The 21,941-nt window shown below is 50.2% G+C and overlaps 1 pseudogene; it reads left to right on the top strand.

Moving 5' to 3' along the window:
- LOC141180626 (UDP-glucuronic acid decarboxylase 1-like) overlaps positions 1-21,941 on the top strand; it is a 112,532-nt pseudogene that overhangs the window by 71,465 nt on the left and 19,126 nt on the right.

Raw genomic sequence — 21,941 nt, 5'->3', positions numbered from 1 at the left:
TTTGGCCCGCGTCCTCCACACCTTGTCCTTTTGGCCCGCGTCCTCCACACCTCGTCCCTTTTGGTCCTCGTCCTCTGGCCCGCATCCTCCATACCTCGTCCTCTGGACTGCGTCCTCGTCCTTTTGGCCCGCGTCCTCCATACCTCGTCCTCTGGCCTGCGTCCTCGTCCTTTTGGCCCGCGTCCTCCATACCTCGTCGCTTTTGGCCCGCGTCCTTCATACCTCGTCCTCTGGCCCGCGTCCTCGTCCTCTGGCCCGCGTCCTCCTTACCTCGTCCTTTTGGCCAACGTCCTCCATACCTGTTCCTCTGGCCCACGTCCTCGTCCTCTGGCCCGCGTCCTCGTCCACTGGCCCGCGTCCTCGTCCACTGGCCCGTGTCCTCCATAACTGGTCCTTTTGGTCTGCATTCTCCATACCTGGTGCTTTTGGTCTGCATTCTCCATACCTGGTCCTTTTGGCCCGCGTCCTCCATACCTGGTCCTCTGACCCGCGTCCTCGTCCTCTGGCCCGCGTCCTCGTCCACTGGCCCGCGTCCTCGTCCACTGGCCCGTGTCCTCCATACCTGGTCCTCTGGCCAGCGTCCTCCATTCCTGGTCCTCTGGCCCGCGTCCTCCATACCTCGTCCTTTTGGCCCGCGTCCTCGTCCTCTGGCCCGCGTCCTCGTTCTTTTCGGCTGCGTCCTCCATACCTGGTCCTTTTTGGCCCACGTCCTCCATACCTGGTCCTTTTTGGCCCACGTCCTCCATACCTGGTCCTTTTTGGCCCGCGTTCTCCATACCTGGTCCCCTGGCCCGCGTCCTCCATACCTGGTCCCCTAGCCCGCGTCCTATGGCCCGTGTCCTCCATACCTGTTCCTCTGGCCAGCATCCTCCATACCTGGTCTTCTGGCCCGCATCCTCCATAACTGGTCCTCTGGCCCGTGTCCTCCTTACCTCGTCCTCTTGGTCAACGTCCTCCATACCTGGTCCTCTGGCCCGCGTCCTCCATACCTCGTCCTTTTGGCCTGAGTCCTCCATACCTCGTCCTCTGGCCCGCGTCCTCGTCCTCTGGCCCGTGTCCTCCATACCTGGTCCTTTTTGGCCCGCGTCCTCCATAACTGGTCCTTTTGGTCTGCATTCTCCATACCTGGTCCTTTTGGTCTGCATTCTACATACCAGGTCCTTGTGGCCCGCGTCCTCCATACCTGGTCCTCTGGCCCGCGTCCTCGTCCACTGGCCCGTGTCCTTCATACCTGGTCCTCTGGCCCGCGTCCTCCATACCTTGTCCTCTGGCCCACGTCCTCCATACCTAGTCCTTTTGGCCCGCGTCCTCGTCCTCTGGCCCGCGTCCTCGTTCTTTTGGGCCGCGTCCTCCATACCTGGTCCTTTTTGGCCCACGTCCTCCATACCTGGTCCTTTTTGGCCCGCGTTCTCCATACCTGGTCCCCTGGCCCGCTTCCTCCATACCTGGTCCCTTAGCCCGCATCCTTTGGGCCGCGTCCTCCATACCTCGTCCTCTGTCCCACGTCCTCCATACCTGGTCCTTTTTGGCCCGCGTCCTCCATACCTGGTCCTTTTTGGCCCGCATCCTCCATACCTGGTCCTTTTGGCCCGCGTCCTCCATACCTGGTCCTTTTGGCCCGCGTCCTCCATACCTGGTCCTCTGGCAAGCGTCCTCCATACCTGGTCCTTTTGGCCTGCGTCCTCCACACCTCGTCCCTTTTGGCCCGCGTCCTTGTCCTCCATACCTCGTCCTCTGGCCCGCGTTCTCGTCCTCTGACCCGCGTCCTCTGGCCCGCGTCCTCCATACCTGGTCCTTTTTGGCCCGCGTCCTCCATACCTGGTCCTTTTTGGCCCGCGTCCTCCATACCTGGTCCTTTTTGGCCCGCGTCCTCCATACTTAGTCCTTTTTGGCTCGAGTCCTCCATACCTGATCATTTTTGGCCCGAGTCCTCCATACCTGGTCATTTTTGGCCCGCGTCCTCAATACCTGGTCCTTTTTGGCCCGCGTCCTCCATATCTAGTCCTTTTTGGCCCGCGTCCTCCATACCTGGTTCTTTTTGGCCCGCGTCCTCCATACCTGGTCCTTTTTGGCCCGCGTCCTCCATACCTGGTCCCCTAGCCCGCGTCCTCTGGCCCGTGTCCTCCATACCTGTTCCTCTGGCCAGCATCCTCCATACTTGGTCTTTTGGCCCGCATCCTCCATACCTGGTCCTCTGGCCCGCGTCCTCCTTACCTCGTCCTTTTGGTCAACGTCCTCCATACCTGGTCCTCTGGCCCGCGTCCTCCATACCTCGTCCTTTTGGCCTGAGTCCTCCATACCTCGTCCTCTGGCCCGCGTCCTCGTCCTCTGGCCCGCGTCCTCCATACCTGGTCATTTTTGGCCCGCGTCCTCCATACCTGGTCATTTTTGTCTCACGTCCTCCATACCTCGTCCTTTTTGGCCCGCGTCCTCCATAACTGGTCCTTTTGGTCTGCATTCTCCATACCTGGTCTTTTTGGTCTGCATTCTACATACCAGGTCCTTGTGGCCCGCGTCCTCCATACCTGGTCCTCTGACCCGCGTCCTCGTCCTCTGGCCCGCGTCCTCGTCCACTGGCCCGTGTCCTTCATACCTGGTCCTCTGGCCCGCGTCCTCCATACCTTGTCCTCTGGCCCGCGTCCTCCATACCTAGTCCTTTTGGCCCGCGTCCTCTGGCCCGCGTCCTCGTTCTTTTGGGCCGCGTCCTCCATACCTGGTCCTTTTTGGCCCACGTCCTCCATACCTGGTCCTTTTTGGCCCGCGTTCTCCATACCTGGTCCCCTGGCCCGCTTCCTCCATACCTGGTCCCTTAGCCCGCATCCTTTGGGCCGCGTCCTCCATACCTCGTCCTCTGTCCCGCGTCCTCCATACCTGGTCCTTTTTGGCCCGCGTCCTCCATACCTGGTCCTTTTGGCCCGCGTCTTCCATACCTGGTCCTTTTGGCCCGCGTCCTCCATACCCGGTCCTCTGGCCCGCATCCTCCATACCTGGTCCTTTTGGCCTGCGTCCTCCACACCTCGTCCCTTTTGGCCCGCGTCCTCGTCCTCTGGCCCGAGTCCTCCATACCTCGTCCTCTGGCCCGCGTTCTCGTCCTCTGACCCGCGTCCTCGTCCTCTGGCCCGCGTCCTCCATACCTGGTCCTTTTTGGCCCGCGTCCTCCATACCTGGTCCTTTTTGGCCCGCGTCCTCCATACCTGGTCCTTTTTGGCCCGCGTCCTCCATACTTAGTCCTTTTTGGCCCGAGTCCTCCATACCTGGTCATTTTTGGCCCGAGTCCTCCATACCTGGTCATTTTTGGCCCGCTTCCTCCATACCTGGTCCTTTTTGGCCCGCGTCCTCCATACCTGGTCCTTTTGGTCCACATCCTCGTCCTCTGGCCCGCGTCCTCGTCCTCTGGCCTGCGTCCTCGTCCTCTGGCCCATGTCCTCCATACCTGGTCCTTTGGCCAGCATCCTCCATACCTGGTCTTCTGGCCCGCGTCCTCCATACCTGGCCCTCTGGCCCGCGTCCTCCATACCTCGTCCTTTTGGCCCGCGTCCTCCATACCTGGTCCTTTGGCCCGCGTCCTCCATACCTCGTCCTTTTGGCCTGCGTCCTTCATACCTCGTCCTCTGGCCCGCATCCTCGACCTCTGGCCCTCGTCCTCCATACCTGGTCATTTTTGGCCCGCGTCCTCCATACCTGATCCTTTTTGGCCCGTGTCCTCCATGCCTGGTCCTTTTGGCCCGCGTCCTCAATACCTGGTCCTCTGGCCCACGTCCTCCATAGCTGTTTTTTTTTGGCCCACGTCCTCCATACCTCGTCCGTTTTGCCCCGCGTCCTCGATACCTGGCCCTTTTTGCCCCGCGTCCTCGATACCTGGTCCTTTTTGGCCCGCGTCCTCCTTACCTGGTCCTTTTCGGCCCGTGTCCTCCATATCTGGTCCTTTTTGGCCCGCGTCCTCCATACCTATTCCCCTGTCCCGCGTCCTTCATACCTCGTCCTCTGGCCTGCGTCCTCCATACCTGGTCCTTTTAGACCCGCGTCCTCCATACCTGGTCCTTTTGGGCCCATGTCCTTTTCTGGCCCGCGTCCTTCATACCTGATCCTTTGGCCCGAGTCCTCCATACCTGGTCCTTTTGGCCCGCGTCCCCCATACCTGGTCCTTTTGGCCCGCGTCCCCCATACCTGGTCCTTTTGGCCCGCGTCCTCCATACCTGGTCGTTTGGCCCACGTCCCCCATACCTGGACCTTTTGTCCCGCGTCCTCCACACCTTGTCCTTTTGGCCCGTGTCCTCCACACCTCGTCCCTTTTGGTCCTCGTCCTCTGGCCCGCGTCCTCCATACCTCGTCCTCTGGACTGCGTCCTCTTCCTTTTGGCCCGCGTCCTCCATACCTCGTCCTCTGGCCTGCGTCCTCGTCCTTTTGGCCCGCGGCCTCCATACCTCGTTCTTTTGGCCCGCATCCTCCATACCTGGTCCTTTTTGGCCCGCGTCCTCCATACTTAGTCCCCTATCCCGCGTCCTTCATACCTCGTCCTTTTGGCCCGCGTCCTCCATTGCTCGTCCTCTGGCCCGCGTCTTCCATACCTCGTCCTTTTTGGCCCGCATCCTCCATACCTGATCCTTTTTGGCCCGCGTCCTTTTCTGGCCCGAGTCCTTTTCTGGCCCGAGTCCTTCATACCTCGTCCTTTGTGGCCCGCGACCTCATACTTTGGCCCGCGTCCTCCATTCCTGGTCCATTGGCCCGTGTCCTCCATACCTGGTCCTTTTAGCCCACGTCCCCCATACCTGGTCCTTTTGGCCCGCGTCCTCCATACCTGGTCCTTTTGGCCCGCGTCCTCCATACCTGGTCCTTTTGGCTCGCGTCCTCCATACCTGGTCGTTTGGCCCACGTCCTCCATGCCTGGACCTTTTGGCCCGCGTACTCCACACCTTGTCCTTTTGGCCCGCGTCCTCCACACCTCGTCCCTTTTGGTTCTCGTCCTCTGGCTCGCGTCCTCCATACCTCGTCCTCTGGACTGCGTCCTTGTCCTTTTGACCCGCGTCCTCCATACCTCGTCCTCTGGCCTGCGTCCTCGTCCTTTTGGCCCGCGTCCTCCATACCTCGTCGCTTTTGGCCCGCGTCCTTCATACCTCGTCCTCTGGCCCGCGTCCTCGTCCTCTGGCCCACGTCCTCGTTACCTTTTTCTTTTGGCCCGCGTCCTCCATACCTGGTCCTTTTTGGCCCGTGTCCTCCATACCTAGTCCCCTATCCTGCGTCCTTCATACCTCGTCCTTTTGGCCCGTGTCCTCCATTGCTCGTCCTCTGGCCCGCGTCTTCCATACCTCGTCCTTTTTGGCCCGCATCCTCCATACCTGATCCTTTTTGGCGCGTCCTTTTCTGGCCCTCGTCCTTTTCTGGCCCTCGTCCTTCATACCTTGTCCTTTGTGGCCCGCGACCTCGTCCTCTGGCCCGCATCCTCATACTCTGGCCTCGTCCTCCATGCCTGGTCCTTTGGCCCGCGTCCTCCATGCCTGGTCCTTTGGCCCGTGTCCTCCATGCCTGGTCCTTTGGCCCGCGTCCTCCATACCTGGTCCTTTGTGGCGCGAGTCCTCCATACCTGGTCATTTTTGGCCCCCGTCCTCCATACCTGGTCCTTTTGGCCCGTGTCCTCCATACCTGGTCCTTTTGGCCCGCGTCCTCCATACCTGGTCCTCTGGCCTGTGTCCTCCATACCTGGTCATTTTGGCCTGCGTCCTCCACACCTCGTCCTTTTGGCCCGTGTCCTCCACACCTCGTCCCTCTTGGCCCGCGTCCTCGTCCTCTGGCCCGCGTCCTCCATACCTCGTCCTCTGGCCCGTGTCCTTGTCCTCTGGCTCGCGTCCTCCTTACCTCGTTCTTTTAGCCCGTGTCTTCCAGACCTGGTCCCCTGGCCCACGTCCTCCATACCTCTTCCTTTTGGCCCGAGTCCTCCGTACCTCGTCCTCTGGCCCGCGTCCTCGTACTCTGACCCGCATCCTTGTCCTCTGGCCCGCGTCCTCCATACTTGGTCCTTTTTGGCCCGCGTCCTCCATACCTGGTCCTTTTTGGCCCACGTCCTCCATACATGGTCCTTTTTGGCCCGCGTCCTCCATACCTGGTCCTTTGTGGCCCGCGTCCTCCATACCTGGTCCTTTTGGCCTGCGTCCTCCACACCTCGTCCCTTTTGGTCCTCGTCCTCTGGCCCGCGTCCTCCATACCTCGTCCTCTGGCCTGCATCCTCGTCCTTTTGACCTGCGTCATCCATACCTCGTCCCTTTTGGCGCGCGTCCTCCATACCTCGTCCTCTGGCCCGCGTCCTCGTACTCTGACCCGCATCCTTGTCCTCTGGCCCGCGTGCTCCATATCTGGTCCTTTTTGGCCCACGTCCTCCATACATGGTCCTTTTTGGCCCGCGTCCTCCATACCTGGTCCTTTGTGGCGCGAGTCCTCCATACCTGGTCATATTTGGCCCGCGTCCTCCATACCTGGTCCTTTTTGGCCCACGTCCTCCATACCTGGTCCTTTTTGGCCCGAGTCCTCTATACCTGGTCATTTTTGGCCCGCGTCCTCTATAGCTGTTGTTTTTTGGCCCGCGTCCTCCATACCTGGTCCTTTTTGGCCCGCGTCCTCCATACCTGGTCCTTTTTGGCCCGAGTCCTCCATACCTCGTCCTTTTTGGCCCACGTCCTCCATACCTCGTCCTTTTTGGCCCGCGTCCTTCATACTTGGTCCTTTTTGGCCCGCGTCCTCCTTACCTGGTCCTTTTCGGCCCGCGTCCTCCATACCAAGTCCCCTGTGCCGCGTCCTTCATCCCTCGTCCTTTTGGCCCGCGTCCTCCATTCCTCGTCCTCTGGCCCGCGTCCTCCATACCTAGTCATTTTGGCCCGCGTCCTCCATACCTGTTACTTTTTGGCCCTCGTCCTTTTCTGGCCCGCGTCCTTTCTGGCCCGCGTCCTTTCTGGCCCGCGTCCTTTCTGGCCCGCGTCCTTCATACCTCGTCCTTTGTGGCCCTCGTACTCGTCCTCTTGCCCGCGTCCTCGTACCTTGGCCCGCGTCCTCCATACCTCGTCGCTTTTGTCCCGCGTCCTCCATACCTGGTCCTTTTAGCCCACGTCCCCCATACATGGTCCTTTTGGCCCGCGTCCTCCATATCTGGTCCTCTGGCCCGCGTCCTCGTCCTCTGGCCCGCGTCCTCCTTACCTCGTTCTTTTGGCCCACGTCCTCCATACCTGGTCCCCTGGCCCGCGTCCTCCATACCTGGTCCCCTAGCCCGCGTCCTTTTGGCCCGTGTCCTCCATACCTCGTTCTTTGGCCCGCAACCTCGTCCTCTGGCCCGCGTCCTCCTTACCTCGTTATTTGGCCCGCGTCCTCCATACCTGGTCCCCTGTCCTGCGTCCTCCATAACTCGTCCTTTTTGCCTGCGTCCTCCATACCTCGTCCTTTGGCCCGTGTCCTCGTCCTCTGGCCCGCGTCCTCCATACCTGGTCCTTTTTGGCCCGCGTCCTCCATACCTGGTCCTTTTTGGCCCGCGTCCTTTTCTGGCCCGCGTCCTTTTCTGGCCCGCGTCCTTCATACCTCGTCCTTTTGGCACACGTCCTCATTCCCTTTTGGCCCGCGTCTTCTCTGTTTGTACAATGGGTAAAATAAGTATTTGATACACTGCCGATTTTGCAAGTTTTCCTACCTACAAAGAATAGAGGTCTGTAATTTTTTATTGTTACAACACTTCAACTGTGAGCGACAGAATAGTTAAGGAAATAAATGGAAATCACGTTGTATGATGTTAAAATAATTGATCATCTATCAACCATCAAGAATTCTGGCTCACAGCCCTGTTAGATTTTTCTTTAGAAGCCCTCCTACTCTGCCCTTAGTTTCTGTATTAATTGTTTCTGTTTATACTCGTTACTTGTATAAAAGACACCTGTCCACATACTCCATTATTAACACTCCAGCTTCTGCACCATGGTCCAAAATTGGGACAAAATTGTAGACCTGCATAAGGCTGGGATTGGCTACAGGGCAATAGGCAAGCAGCTTCGTGAGAAGGCAACAACTGTTGGCACAGTTATTAGAGAATGGAAGAAGCAAAATGGCTGGCAATCTTCCTTGGTCTGGGGCTCCATGCAAGATCTCGCCTCGTGGGGTAAGGATAATTCTGAGAAAGGTCAGGAATTGGCCCAGAACTACATGGGAGGACCTGGTCAATTACCTTAAGAGAGCTGGGACTACAGTCTCAAACATTACCATTTGTAACACTACACTGTCATGGATTAAAATCCTGCAGAGCATGCAAGGTCCACCTGCTCATGCCAGCACATGTCCAAGTCCGTTTGAAGTTCGCGAATGTCCAACTGGATGATCCAGAGAAGGTCATGTGGTTAGAGGAGTCCGAAATAGATCTTTTTGGTATCCACAGCCATATTTGGAGGAAGAAGAATGTTGAGTACAACCCCCAAGAACACAGTCCCAACCGTGAAGCATGGTGGGGGAAGCATACTTTGAGAGTGCTTTTCTGCAAAGGGGACTGGATGACTGCACCGTATTAAAGGGAGAATGGATGTGGAGTAATGTATCGCGAGATTTTGGCCAATAACCTCCTTCTGTCAGTAAGAGCATTGAAGATGGGTCGTAGCTGGGTCTTCCAGCTTGACAATGATCTGAAACACACAGTCAGGGCAACTAAGGTTAAGAAGCATTTCAAAGTCCTGGAGTGGCCTAGCCAGTCTCCAGATCTTAACCCAATAGAAAATCTTTGGAGAGAGCTGAAACTCAATGTTGCCCAACAACTGCCCCGAAACATGAAAGATCTGGAGATCTGTATGGATTAGTGGGCTAAAATCCCTGCTGCAGTGTCCTCAAACCTGGTCAAGACCTTCAGGAAACGTTTGACCTCTGTAATTGTAAACAAAGGTTTCTGTACCAAATATTTAAGTTTTAAGTTGTATCAAATACTTAATTTGCATTTTTATTATATGAAATATATAAAAATCATACGATATGATTGTTTGCTTTTTTTTTTTTCTGAGATTCTGTGTCTGAGGTGTATCTACGATAACAATTACAGACCCCTCCATTCTTTGTAGGTGGTAAAACTTGAAAAATCGGCAGTGTTTCAAATACTTATTTTCCCCACTGTGTGTGTTTTTGTTTTATCAAACTCTGAATTTTTTTCGTTATGCAGTGTACTTTATTTGATAACGGAAATTGTCATTCAAAACTGCAATAAAACCGTCATATAGCTATGTTACTGGAAAAATAATTAATAAAATTGTGGATCTTTAAAGGCAAGGAGGGAAAAATTTCTGCACCTTCAAGGTGTTAGCGAAATTCTTTCTGAAAGTATGTGTAATTTAATGAACTTCTGAATTTTTTTGTAGTTGTTCATTTTTACAGGCAAGAGTTGTTCAAACTGCATCACAAAGTTTTATCATCTATTAAGCCATTTTTCTTACATTTTACCGTAAATAAGGTTTTTGTTTTTCCTTCTGTAGGTATATGGATCAGGATCACAGACTAGGGCGTTTCAATATGTCAGGTTAGTGTGTAATAGTGTGTGTGTGTGTGTATATATATATATAATCTGAGAGAGAGAGAGAATACATACATCTCTATTATACAAAATTTCATTTCTGCCACCATAGTTGGGTCATTTCACTTAGTAAAGAATTAGCAAAATTCTGCTGACAGGTTTTACAGGCATTGTCATGTTGGCGCTGTTACAGATTAAAATGATACTTGCAGTGAAGAATTAAATTTTGTGGTTCTTGATTTTAAATATCGCGCCGGTGCATTCAATATAGTGGTCTTCAAAAATGAAACCAACAAAATGCCGTCCACTGTGTACCGAGGACCAATGCGGGAGCGTGCACAAGAGGCAGTCATCACCACTGCACATAGGAGCGCAGCGCACACAGGATTGCTCCCAACATATTTGGTATTACTAGTATTAAAATAAATTCAACCCCACGGTGCCACCAATGTATCAAAATAAAATATAAATATTAATTTTCTGTCTGCCTACCTAGTGGGATACAGCATATATATACATAGTGATACAGAACTTATCAGACTGTAAACAGCATGGTAAAGGCAGTTGGTGAGGATATATAGCTAGGCATCTATTTATTAAATAGCAAATCTTTCTAGAGGTTGATGATGATGAAAAGCTTGATAGGCGATACATTGGTTGATATATCGTTAGATATTCACTAGGTTGATCTATCCATCCAATAAATGTATGGCTAGAAAATGTATTGATCAATATACAGCGGGTACGGAAAGTATTCAGACCCCTTTAAATTTTTCACTCTTTCATTGCAGCCATTTGGTAAATTCTAAAGTTCTTTTTTTTTTCTCATTAAGGTACATGCTGCACCCCATCTTGACTGAAAAAATCCAGAAATATAGAGATTTTTTAAAGAAAAACTGAAATATCAACTGGTCATAAGTATTCAGACCCTTTGCTCAGACACTCATATTTAAGTCACATGCTGTCCATTTCCTATTTCCTTGTGATCATCCTTGGGATGGTTCTACTCCTTCATTGGAGTCCAGCTGTGTTTAATTAATAGGACTTGATTTGGAAAGGCACACACCTGTCTGTCAGACCAAATGAGAATCATGAGCTCAAAGGAACTGCCCAAGGAGCTCAGAGACAGAATTGTCGCAAGACACAGATCTGGCCAAGGTTACAAAAGAATTTCTACATTACACAAGGTTCCTAAGAGCACAGTGGCCTCCATAATCCTTAAATGGAAGAAGTTTGGGACCACCAAAAGTCTTCCTAGACCTGGCCGTCCAGCCAAACTGAGCAATCGTGGGAGAAGAGCCTTGGTGAGAGAGGTAAAGAAGAACCCCAAGATCACTGTGGCGGACCTCCAGAGATGCAGTAGAGAGATGGGAGAAAGTTCCAAAAAGTCAACTATCACTGCAGCCCTCCACCATTTGGGCCTTTATGGCAGAGTGTCCCGACCGAAGCCTCTCCTCAATGCACCAGAGGAAGATAGTTTACTATCGAAACGCATTGTGGAAAGGGCTCATTAAATTTTATTTTTTAGCCCCAATCTGTCATCTCCAGTGTTAATCTTTTTAGCGCTCCATAGACCGCTTTTTATTCAATCCACTATATCGCCTTAATGCAAGACATATGAAAACCTGCATAGAATTTGCTCAAAAACACACTCCCAGACTATGAGAAATAAAAGATTCTCTGGTCTGATGAGACTAAGATAGAACTTTTTGGTGATAATTCTAAGCGGTATGTGTGGAGAAAACCAGACACTGCTCATCCTGTGCCCAACAGTGAAACCTGGTGGTGGCAGCATCATGCTATGGGGGTGTTTTTCAGCTGCAGGGACAGGACGACTGGTTGCAATTGAAGGAAACATGAATGCGGCCAAGTACAGAGTTATCCTGGATGAAAACCTCTTCCAGAGGGCTCTGGACCTCAGACTTGGGGAAAGGTTCACCTTCCAACAAGACAATGACCCTAAGCACACAGCTAAAATAACAAAGGAGTGGCTTCAGAGCAACTCTGTGACCATTCTTGACTGGCCCAGCCAGAGCCCTGACCTAAACCCAATTGCGCATCTCTGGAGAGACTGGAAAATGGCTGTCCACCAACGTTCACCATCCAACCTGACGGAACTGGGAAGGATCTGCAAGGAAGAATGGCAGAGGATCCCCAAATCCAGGTGTGAAAAACTTGAGTGTTGCTACTCAATACTGAGCAAAGGGTCTGAATACTTATGACCATGTGATATTTCAGTTTTTCTTTTTTAATTTGCAAAAATTTCTACATTTTGTTTTTTCAGCCAAGATGGGGTGCAGAGTGTACTTTAATGAGAAAAAAATGAACTTTTTAGAATTTACCAAATGTCTGCAATGAAACAGTCAAAAATTTTAAAGGGGTCTGAATACTTTACGTACCCACTGTACCTACCAATGAATGTATCGCCTATCTACATCTTCACTAACTGCCTTTACCATGTTATTTACAGTCTGGTTCGTTCTAGATCCCCCCACTCTTGAGCACATATGCGATTTGCACTTAGTCGCATGCTGACTAGCTGCTCTCCCCATTTCTCTCAAAGCTCAGTGAAAATCAGACTAGTTGTTGCGTGACCGTAAGTATGAAAATCACATGAGTGAAGTGGCCATGAGATGACTGATGAAACCTGCCAGCGAGCAGAGCTGAATCCTGACGGTATATTAAATGCTATTTGGATTGGACTGGCATGCCACAGGGCTTCAGTTTATAATTAAAGGACTCGTCCGGTTTGTGATGAAAGTCTGCAGTCACTCTGTGACTTCAGGCTTCTGAAATATCACAGCGCATGCACTGCACACTTTTTTAAAATTCTCCCTTGCCGGTGGCAAGAGTGGACGGTCATGTAAGTGCAAGTATGTGATTTGTATACTTCTGGCCATATTCCGACTAGACGTGTCTGGCCTCGCTCAATTCATTTTCATCGAGTAAGGCCACACGTCTAGTCGGCATGTGACTGCATGTATGCAAATCGCTGGCATGAGAGAATCCTGACAGTGTGCAGAGCGCGTTGTGAGAATTCTGAAGTCTGCCGTCACATAGAATGACTGCAGACTCAATACAAACTTGGACAACCCCTTTAATGTTCCTAACATAAATAAAAATATGAGAATTAGTCAGTATTACAAAAAAACATTTATATCCAGGTACCGGAAAGATGATGTTGTCTCTGGGAGTCGTTCTCTTTATTTTCTTCATCTTGTCCAGACTCCACACGATGCCCTTAAAAATAGCAGTGTCATTATAATGCTCCTGAATAAAAAATATCTGCTCTAAGCTGAGCCCCTGAATAAATAATTGCCCCTTACTATATTCCCTGCACAAAATATATCTTTATACTGCCTCCGCACACATCCCCATACTGAGTCTGCATCCATGCCCCCTCAAATTTCTCCTGCTTCCCCCTCCCCATATTGTGTCCGCACCCATCCCTCGTTCCCCAAACTGTGTAATTTAATCCTATTACATCTTCCCCCATCCAAACTTTTGGGGGTTGGAGCAGATGTAAAAGGATTTAAGGACCCATTTTAGGGGTGGGGGCAGATGTAATATTTGGGCTGCAAACTGTCTTTAAATCCTGTTTCACTGCCCCCGTACAATTAAACACAGGGAGCCGGCGCTGCACCTTCAGTGAGCTGGCTGTCAGCTTGACAGCTGGCTCAGAGAAGAACAGACTCCCAATTCAGGGGAGAGTGGCAAAAATGCAACCGCCGAAGGAGACTCCTCGAACCGCAGCATTAGGAAGCCAGTCTGCGCCCCTCTGCAGGCTGCAAAGCGCCATTGCCATTTTGTTTTGTTTTGTTTATTTTTTTAAAGACCACTATACTGACTGCGCAGGTGCGATATTTAAATTAGGAGGCAGGTGACCTGCCATTTAAGGACAGAATGTTTTATGCGCATGAAATTACCCTTGGGGAAGTAGTAAAACTGCTGTCATGTAGTGGTCCATATTCATGCGCTCTGTATATGCTCTCACCACCATCACTGATTGGCAGCTTTCTGCCTATGCACACTGGTGTGGACGGGATTATGTAGAGCTCTGCATTCTGAGAATCTGTAGATCTGCTGCAGATAAAACAGGGATTCTATCAAAATGACGTCAAGCTGCATTCAGATGCAAAAACCTGGTGACAGATTCCATGTAAAGGAGGTTTTCAACTAATAAATGAGAAAATTGCTGAAAGGATAGTTAGTAAAGTGGGAAATTAATGTGCCAAGTCATCTATAGATAATACATGCTGTTCAGTTTCACTCCGCATGGCATTCCTTGGGAGTTGTGGCAGAGCGTAATGTTCAATCACTGCTGCCTTATAAATGATGTATCTATGGGTCCATTCATACTGGATGGCGTGAAGTGTGGGTATAAATATAGGTTTTATTGCCCTCTAGTGACCAATCTATGTATATATATACAATATCTTAGTAACTACAATTTGTCCATATTGTAATCGCGTAACAAAGCCTGAAGCCTCTTTTTTTTCCCCCCAGAATTAATAGTCTTGCATTTAATAAGTACATACTGTCCCCTTTTGTACTGCAGCAGTAAGAATTAGGTACTTGGTTCCATCTTATCCTGTGAATAGATAACTTGCTAAGTGATCCGGCTCTCCTCTTTTGGGGTTCGACCGCTGGGAATACTACTTCTCCATTTATTGTTTTGGGACTCCTGGAGATGGCAGTGCTATAGACACTGTATAGGGCAGTGGTCCTCAACCTTTCTTATCTGGAGAGCCACATCCAGATGCACCTTGGGGTAGTGACATCTGCTCCTGCTCTCCCCCAAAGTAGCGTCACCCAAATCCCCAATTACTATTATAATGGCAGCCAAACTTTCCCATAGAAATGAAACGGAGGCCGTATGCTTGCATCCAGTGGTTGTCACCTTACCCCGATTCAGTATGCTCGCATCAAGCACTCCCACCACACTATCACATCCAGCTGAAAGAATCTCCTGTGACTGGCAGGATGTTCCTACCTCCAGATAAATTAAATATAGTAATCTCTAAAACCACAAGGCTGGTATATGTGCCTACAGATTTGTGCTACGGTGCAGGGCTAGTCACAGGTCTGGAGACCTGCTCTTTATAGCTTTTTACTGGACCTGGTGCTAATGCATCAAGCTGGCAGACAACCACGATCCACACATCATGGGCCTGCGAGTCACAGGTTGGGGATCTCTGGTATAGGGCATTCTGTAGCTCTCTGGATCGGTGGGAAAAAATTGATCCTCTAAATAGGTTGACCAGGCTTTTAAGAAAAAAAAAATTTGTTCCATTTTACCACATTTTTGCGTATTACTTGTTGCAGATTTGAGCAAAGAAACTTGACAATATATCATAGTACTGTGCTAGTGAGTGGGGTGTTATACATTCTGTAAAAAGCCCCATTTCTGTCTGAGAGTTCTTGTAAGGGCAGAAACAAACTGCCATATAACTGGTGCGATGATCACATCACAGTGCCCGGCTGGCCTGGCGCCTCTCCTGACCTGAGCATGACAGCCTGATGGATTTCTGTGCAGTTGTCAAGCTCAGGTCAGGAGAGCAGACAACCAGTACAAGGTTTATGATGCAATCCTCGCACGAGTTATATGGCCGACTGTCTCTGCCCTTACTTTTTGGATGAAAAAAAAATAATAATAATTTATGACCTTTTAAAAAACTTTACTGCATTGTATTGTAGGGAGGGTCCCTTTTTTCCATGATGTCACCAGATTTCAGGAGACTAGTACATTCCGCTCTGATGACCTAAAATGGACCCCAGAGTAAAACCTAAAGGGGTTGGGCACTACTGTACATGTTCCTCTCATGTGAGTGAACTGCCATAGATGAAACTTTACTAAATACCTGGATTCTCAAATCCTTCTGTAGCCTGAGCTGCTCTACTGCTCACATGCTGCCTGGCTGAGAATCCTCTGACTTGTGATGTCACCTCTGACTCTCCCTGTCATCTTGTCTTTGGATTCTGGTGACATCACAATGGTGTGACTTCCATGCTCACTCACTGATCGTGTGTGTGTGTAGATAATATTTCCATATAGTGCCCTTTGAATAAGTATAAGTATGCCCCGTGAACTTTCCACATTTCTTCATATTACACACAAGCTTAAATGTGTTTAGTATATCACGTAAAATACAAAGTTTCAAGTATTTGTGACGTATAAAGGGAATGATGCATGGTTTTCTAATTATTTCATTCAAGTTTCACATTCTTACCTGATAAAGCACTACTCCAGCATTTTTTTTCATTTAATCTCTGGAGTGGTGCTTAACCCCTTCACGACATTTGCAGTATATACTCTTCATGGAAGGGAAAGACTTCCCGACCAATGGAGTATAGATTCGACAAGGCGATCGCGCGCACACAGGAGCTGTGTGTGTGTGTGTGTGTGTGTGTGTGTGTGTGTGTGCGCGATCGCCGCCGGGTGTTCAGCAAACATCATAGTTGACGCCCGACTCACTGCCAGAAATGGTGCCCTCACCGCTGCCGGCAGTTTAACCCCCTAAATGCTTCAATTGATCGCAGCATTTAGAAGGTAGGGAGGGAGCTCCCTCTCCCCTACGATCGGTGCCCCCGCGATGTCATTATAAGAGCTCGATCTTTGCCATGGTGACCTGAGGTTGTCATGACTACATCTGGATCACCAGGTTAGAGTTTAAGGGGTGCACAGAGCATGGTGTAAGGGGCTTGTGTCAGGGCAGCACTAACAGTTGTAAAGCATTGTAGTGCTGGTAAATTTGATTGCTTTATACCAGCGATCAGACTACTGAAGGTGAACGTCCCATATAGGGACTAAGTAAATAAAAGTGTAATTACAATATATATTAACCATAAAGAAGTATTTGTTTAAAAAATCAACAATAAAAGTACACCCATTTGGTATTGTCGCATCCGGAATGACCTGACCTATAAAACTGTCAAACTAATTAACCCGTTCAGTGAACAGCTTTAAAAAATTAATACAAAAGGAGGCAAAAACCAATACTTTTTCATCGTACCACCAAACAAAAAGTGGACTAAAACGCGATCAGAAATATGAATGTAAATAAAAAATTGTATCACTGAAAACATCATCTTGCACCCCCCCCCCAAAAAAAAAACAAGCCACCATACAGCTCCATCAATGCCAAAATAATTTATAACTCTCAGAATACAGCGATCGCTGTAATCGCACCAACCTGAAGAATAGTCGTCTAATCACTTATACCGCACAAGGAACGGCGTAAAAAATAAATCTAAATCTTCACCAGCTGTTGATTTGTTCATTCTGTCACCCAAAGATCGCAGTAAGGCTCAGCGCACATTTATCCTGTGCTCTACGCTGAGCGCTTACACCAGGGTTTCCATGTAAATCTCTGAAATACGTGACTCAGACGGAAACCTAAAGGGAAGATTCCCTATAGTGAGACAGATGGAGACACTGTGGACGCCGTCTGGCCTATGATCCGGTGGTGTCCGTCTTTTTAGGCTTGCATGAAAGCACAGTCGACCACAGGTTTGTACACTTCTGAAAAGGACACTGCTGAACAGAGGCTAGACTGAGTTCAGAGTAACTCTGCTGCCCCATTATAGTGAGTGGACCAGTCGGCTGTGTCATCTGCATTACTTCATTCGAAATATGGGGGGCTTCCATGTTACTGGCAGTACAAAGGCTCTGGAAAAGTACTATGGCTCCTCGCCACCCCCCCCCAAAAAACAGAAACTCAGCGAATCTGAACTCCCAAATACAGATGATCCCCCTTCTGAGCCCCACAGTGTGCCTAAACCACATTTAACGTCCACATGTTTGGCATTTCTGTAGCGATGAGAGCCCATTTAATTTACGGGTACGTGTCTCCAGTAGAAAGTGCCGGGCACTTCATTAGTAGATTTGCAAGTTTCACTCCAACATCCACTGCTGCTTGTTAATGTAAAACACCCATGGAGTCAAAATCGTCACTACACCTGCAGATAAATTCCCAGAGGGGTATAATTTCCAAAATGGGGTCACTTGAGGGGGTATTCTGCTCGTCTAGCACGTAGGGGCTCTGTATCTGGAGTCTGCAAACTATTCTAGGAAAATCTGTGCTCCAGGAGGTAAATAGCGTTCCTTACCTCCCGAATCTCACCGTACACCATGCAGTACTGTACAGCCACATATGGGATATTTTTACATTCAGCAGAAATTGTGACAAATTTTGGTGCCATTTTTACCCTTTTCCCTGTATAAAAATGTAAAATCTGGGGCAAAAGCAAAATATTTGTGGTAAACAAATGTAATTTATTTTTTTTCATCACTGCCCAATGGTGTAAAATTCTGACACACTTGTGGTGTCAATATGATCACCGCACCCCTAGATTAATTCATTGAGAGGTGTAATTTTGTAATATGGGGTCACTTGTGGGGGTTCTGCTGTTCTGGCACCTCAGTGGCTCTCCCAGTGGGTCATTGCACCTTCAAACCATAACAGTGAAATCTGCCCAAAAAACAAAGATCCATTTTTTTCCCTTTAGCCCTTAGACAAATTAAAAATTTGGAACTAAAACAACATTTTAGTGGCAAAAAAAGCGATTAATCTTCACCGCCCATTGGTATAAAATTCTTTGTGGCACATGTGGTGTCAACATCCTCACTGCACCCCTAGATGAATTCATTGAGGGATCTAGTTTTATAAAATGACGTTACTTATGGGAGGTTTCTGCTGTTCTGGCACCTCAGGGGCTCTGCCAATGTGACATGGCACCCTCAAACCATTCCAGCAAAATTTTAACTCCAGTATGGCGCTTCTTCCCTCCTGAGCATTGCACTGTGCCTCAAAAGTCATTTTCAACCACATATGGGGAATCTGTGTACTCAGGAGAAATTGCACAACAAATTTTGGTGCCATTTTCTCCAGGTATCCTTGTGAAAATGAGAAAATTTGAGGCTACAACACTTTTGTGGGAAAAAAGTATGTGTGTATTTAATTTCCAAAAAAATAACAGTGAAGAAGCCGGAGGGTGAATACATGACCGGAGGACTTGCGTTTAAAGCTCCACTACAGCGGTGAATAAAAACAAAAAATGCTGACACGTTCAGTATTTGGTCAGTATTTTATATCCGTATTTGTAAGCCAAAATCAGGAGTGGAACAATCAGAGGAAAAGTATAATAGAAACACGTCACCACTTCTGCATTTATCACACACTCCTGGTTTTGGCTTACAAACACTGAGGTAAAATATGAATTAAATACTGAACGTGACCTTTTAAAGAGGTTTTTGTCACCTACCCACAGTTTACTGGGGGTCTAACTGTTTGATCCCGGCATTGATCATCAGAACAGGGCACTTTTACCCTCCCTAGAATGGAGTACACATGTGACTGCTGTAGCGCCCCGAGGGTTCGGTTGCTACAGGGGTATTGCACCTCAACCAGAGGTGTGATATTCCACTCCCAGGTAAGGATGGAGTGTGGACCAGGGCTCAGTTAGCTGCATACACCACACACTCCCCATTTCCAGGGGACAGCTCGACGGTGCTCCCATTTTATTGCAGGCACAACTGACCATGTCCCTGGCTGGAGTGGGGAGGGGGGAGAGAACCCAGTGGTGTAGGAGCAGAAGGGGACGGTTTCTGGAGCATAGGAAGGAGCTCATTGGGTGCAGGTCACCTGAGCTCAGACACAGAGAAGTAGATAAAAGGTGGGAGCCATCTTAAGTGAGGAGTAGAAGTTGAGTAGTGGAGTGGAGAAAGAGAGAGGTAGTTCAGCCAGAGAGAGCTGGCAGGGAACTGTGGCTCAGCTTGAGCTCAGCTCCACGAGGCAGGCCTAGAGAGAAGGCCGGGGCCAGAGAGGAGAAGAGGAGAAGGAGAAGGAAGGAAGGAGAAGAGACAGAGGAGTGGAAGGGCTCCAGAAACAAGAAGGCAGAAGGGACCCTAGGAGAGCAGAACGGACAGCAACCGGAGCACTAAGGGTCAGGCTGTGGAAGGGTACCGGATTCCCAAGTTGGTGGAGGTAAATCATCCCTCAGCCAAGAACCGGAGGTCGTGATCATTTATTAGTGCGACCCCCCGCCAAACCTGCTAGGAAGGCACCATATAGGATAGCGGGAAGTGTAGGCCAACGCTTACCCGACACGGTCCGCTGTAGCTAGACAGAAGTGTGGTCACTGGTGGGGCACGAGAGGCCAGAGAAAGGACAGAAGGGGGTCCTGTGCCATACTCCTGAATTGCCTGGGGGTTGACCGAGCCCCTCACCTGGTGGACGCAGCACGGCTTGGGCAGTCGTTGCTGACAGAAGTGATTTGGATAACAACTGTGAGTAAAAGACCCTGGACTGCACCATTGGACTCTGTGTGATTTATGCTGCACCTGCACCATCACCCCCAGCATCCACCTACATTGCCCTGAGGCTACACTCTTCCCGTGGGGAGTTATCCTACCCCTGTGCTGCACACCAACACCAGCCTCAGCGGTCTGCCTTGCAGCGGCGGTTATCCCTGACCGCAATCCACGGGTGGCGTAGTCAGACATTCAAAACATCTATAAATAGACTGCCACAGCATTGGTCTGACCACCCTGAGCCACAGGACCGGGTTGCCACTACTACCCCCATCAGCACCGTACACTAGAAGGCCCGGTTCCGGGTACCCCACGGCCCAGGGGGCGAGTCACTGCCACTCCATTCGTTCCCTAGAGGACTGTACTCTGCTTTCTCTGGCTGACTGGTGGGGAATGCATAAAGTGGCAGTTGAGCATGCCCACTAGTGCTGCATTCTAAGGCAAGGGTCACATGACAGTTTTTCTCTCATCCGAGAAAATCTGTTCAATTATGCTATTCACACTCTGATCGCCCGCTGATCAAACTCTGATCAGAGTGTGATCCAATTTTCTCGAAGGTGAAGAAAAAAAGTTTCTCCACCTCTTCCATTCAGTTGGTCTGTGAAAATCAGACTGCACTCTGATGGCATCTGAGTGCTGTCTGATGCTTTTCACAGACACAAACTCGTCCGAGTTATTTGGACTCCTATGAAGCTCTGTCTCCTTGAGAGACCATGATATTCACTAATTTCTGCAATATCACAGTATTTTGGTAATTAGTGAATTTCATGGTCTGCTATGGAGACTGAGCTACCACAGTATTGTAGTATATAATATAAGCAATCAAACGATCGTAGGTTCACGTTCCCTTAAATGATTAAAAAAAATAAAGTTCGTCGGGTTTGTTTTTTGTTTTTGTACACCTCATGAATCTGAGCCTGGCTTTACAATTGCGATTAGATGACTGTGTGTGACTGGTCAAACACCTCCACCAGTCAACCTTTCCCAGCACCGCACCAGGTAATTGTCAGATCTTCTGCCCGGACATCTTTTTAGCCTTCTGATCGACTTGCATTGTAAGGTATTGACGCACCCCCGGGGCCGTGGGATACTCGGCAGCCGGGCCTCCGGTAGCTGGGGGATATCACGGTGGCTGGCCTGGTCCGTGACCCAGGGAGGTCAGTAAAAGGGGGAATATATAGGGGATTTGGAAAGTTTGTGGCGCCACCTGTGGATTGCGGCTAGAGGGAGCCGCCGCTGCGAAGCAGTCCTCTGAGGCAGATGGTAGAGCATCTTGTGATGGAATGGCGCCCCACAGGTGGAGCGGGCCTCAGGGCAGCGTGGCGTGTAATGGATGTTGGTGCAAGGGAGAGACGGCAGGACGGTCCCGGAGGAAAGACAGACACTCACACGGGGGTAAGCTTCAGTACCTTTACTGGTGATGCTGCAGGCACGGTCCAGGGTACTCCAGGTGAAGGGCACACTTTTGGACTCTCCCCAGTGAGCGGGTATAGGGCCTCCTGATCCGTTGCTTTACTCTCTAAGCTTCCGACCTGCCTGGAGCTAGGCCTAGCTTGGTTACTGTCTCTCTCTGCACCTGCTGACCTGGTGGTAGGGCCTTCTCTTTGGAGATCACTCTCCCTGGACGCTGGGGCCTCCGTGTCTCCTAGCCCTGGTACTGTAGTCAGCATTCGGTGATCCTGGGACCTGTAGTCCTCCAGGGGTTCCGGTGGTTCCTACTGACTATAAATGTCCCTGTAGGCGCGGACCCGGTGTCCGGTATATATATTGGGGTGAGCCTGGTATGCTCCTCTGCCCCCTCACTACTTCTTCCTACTCCTCTCGCCTTCGGCCCACTCAAGGCCCTCACTAGGCTTTCACACGTGCTGTAGGCCTTGGCTCGCCTAAGCATAGCAGCCAGCGTGCTCCTGTCTGAGCGTCAGCACGCTCTCTGCTCAACTCTGAGCTGTGTTTCTCTCTGTCTCTGAACACTCACTGCACACTAACTGAGCTGCCTGGCTCCACCCTCCCTTTATATATCGCTAACGGCTCCCTCTGCTGGTCTGAGGTGGTAGGGTGGAGGTGTGTGAATGTGTGGGGGCCTCTTGTGGAGAAGTCCATCCATGCAGCCTTCTG

The sequence above is a fragment of the Phyllobates terribilis genome, unplaced genomic scaffold, assembly GCF_046119375.1.
Source record: "Phyllobates terribilis strain yellow unplaced genomic scaffold, ASM4611937v1 Scaffold_34__1_contigs__length_13252353, whole genome shotgun sequence".
Lineage (NCBI taxonomy): Eukaryota > Metazoa > Chordata > Amphibia > Anura > Dendrobatidae > Phyllobates > Phyllobates terribilis.
The sequence above is the reverse complement of the archived record's forward strand: the minus strand, read 5'-3'. Positions and strand labels throughout refer to the sequence as shown.